Here is a 2552-nt window from a genome sequence, read left to right on the forward strand (position 1 = left end):
TTTCTGAAATAACTATTTTGAAACTCCAGAGGCCAGAAGAACACTGTACAGCATACAGGGAAGAGTGAGAGGAAGAGGCTAATACATTATGCTAAAGAATTGTAAATTGATCTCTCCACACCAAGAGCTACCAGCGCCAAATCCCCACTCTTGCAGCAGGACACCACAGGGTTCAGTTCCTGGATAGCTGCTGGTGACAGAAAGGGATGTAAGAATCCTCTTCCCCAGGAACAGGGGTAGAACATAGCTAATCACTGATCATGACTTTTGATTAGCAAATTCAGGTCACTGGGTCCCACCTCTGAGGATAGCCATTGTTTCCACCCTCCCCAGACAAGGGCAAAAGCAAGGGAGATTTAAAGATGCAAGGCTTCATCAGAGCTTCAAGAAAAAGTTAGCTTAAAGGCTGCATTTGCTGGGCAGTCCAGGAAAGCTCTGTTCTGGAGAAATTTTTGGCACCCTTACTGACCCCTTCCACAAAACACTTTGGAGTTGGTCTGCACCTTCTTTGAGAGTCCCTGGTCCAGGTTTGGCTGGGGAAGACTGAACTGGAAAAGTCCTCCTTGGTATGACCCTCCTCCCATAACCTGCCCTCCAGGCAAAAGCAGCATGAGACAGTGAAAGAAATATAAAAAACTAAAGAGGTAGACAGTCTGAGACAAAGGCCTGCTGTCTTCAGGTACCCAGGAGAGGGAGGCTTGTCCCCTGGGAAATAGAGGGAACAACCAAACTCTTGTATCCAGGAGAGTTTCAAAACAACTAACAAGCAAAAGCCTAGGACAAGACAGAGGCCCAATAAGGAGGGAAAACCCTGAGGAATGCATTCGCCTTAAACAGAACTTCTTGATGGGAGGGATGAAGCTAAAGAAAATCTGTCTTATCACCAACTACTTACAAAACAGTGAACAAACATCCCAGAGAGCAAATCCCAGAGTAAATAAATGAAAATATTGAAATGTGTGCTTGCTTCAGCAGCACATATACTAAAATTGGAATGATACAGAGAAGATTAGTATGGCCCCTGCTCAAGGATGACATGCAAATTCATGAAGCATTCCATATTTTTAAGAAAGGGGACCCCTGTCTTACATCTTATACAAAATTAACTCAAAATACATCAAAGACCTAAATATAAAAGGAAGAACCATAAAGCTCCTGGAAGAAAATGTAGGAAAGCATCTTCAAGAACTGGTGGTAGAGAATTATTGTGACTCTAGCAATGGAAGAAATTATGTCATTGATGTGGAGACAGTGGCCACAGGAGTTGCTAAAGGCAGAGAAAGGGAAAAGGAGGTGTGATATGGGGGCATTTTTGGGATTTGGAGTTGTTCTGAATGATATTTGCAGGGACAGATGCAGGACATTATATATTCTGCCATAACCCACTAAATAGAGTGGGAGAGAGTGTAAACTACAATGTAAACTATAATCCATGCAGTGTAGCAGTGCTCCAAAATGTATTCATCAATTGCAAAAGAAAGAAGTTGTTGATGTGGGAAAGGTGGGGGGAGTGGGGAATGGGGCATAAGGGAATTTCCTATATTTTTCTTTTAGTGAAATGAGAAAATCTTTATTCAGTGCACAATGACAGTTTTTTCAGGTGCATTCATAATTATAGGAAAAAAATTCTCTTGCTTGCTTGTTATGATTTACTTAATTTGTCTTAGCAAAAAATGTTAAATTTTAAAACCCCTAAAATTATGATTGAAAGCTTATTTCTTTATGAATATATAAATATATGCACGTGTGTATATGTATGTATAAATATCTGCTTTTTTCTTTGCATCATCTAAAATTTAATTTTAAAAGCACTTCTTTTTTGTATTCAACTATTGCTCTTCTAAATGTTTATAAGCTCCAAAGGTGGTTGATTTAATGGAATTTTTCCCAGAGAAAATTTCTTGGACTGAAATTGTTCGTTTTTCTGCTGTTAGTTGATCCTTGGGTGTGAATAATACATTATCTGTTGTGGTGCTGCCATTTGAGACTGGGAGAGAAGTGGATATGTTGCTATTTCCAAAGGTGTTATTAGACGGTTTAGAAAAAGCAGTGTTAGAATATGAGCCTGGATTGCCAAAAGCAGTCATGGAACCCTATATTTTTTAATGTAGCATTTTGTGTGATCTATGTATCTTAAAAAAAAAAAAAGAACTGGTGGTAGGTGGTGCATTCTTAAACCTTATGCTGAAAGAATGAACAATGAAAGAAAACATGGGTAAATGGGACCTCCTCAAACTTAAACACTTTTGTGATTCAAAGGAATTTGTCAAGAAGGTGAAAAGGCAGCCCACTCAATGAGAGAAAATATTTGAAAACCACATATCTTATAATGGTTTGACTTTCTTTCTATACAAAGAAATCATACACCTCAACAATAAAAGAGTAAGCAATACAATTAAAAATTGGGCAAAAGATTTAAATAGACATTTCTCCAAAGAGGAAAAACAAATGACCAAAAAGCAGATGAAAAAAATGTTCCATATTAGGAACATTTAAGGAAACATTTAGTGAACATTTAGGGAAATGCAAATCAAAATGACAATGAGATATCA

The 2552-nt window shown here is 38.0% G+C and overlaps 1 non-coding gene across 1 annotated transcript; it reads left to right on the forward strand.

Moving 5' to 3' along the window:
- The first annotated feature begins 959 nt into the window (after positions 1–959).
- Positions 960–1066, forward strand: LOC111761729 (U6 spliceosomal RNA). The gene has a single exon (XR_002795004.1). It is a non-coding gene; the product is annotated as a U6 spliceosomal RNA (small nuclear RNA).
- Positions 1067–2552: the final 1486 nt, after the last annotated feature.

Source organism: Dasypus novemcinctus, chromosome X (genome assembly GCF_030445035.2).
Source record: "Dasypus novemcinctus isolate mDasNov1 chromosome X, mDasNov1.1.hap2, whole genome shotgun sequence".
Lineage (NCBI taxonomy): Eukaryota > Metazoa > Chordata > Mammalia > Cingulata > Dasypodidae > Dasypus > Dasypus novemcinctus.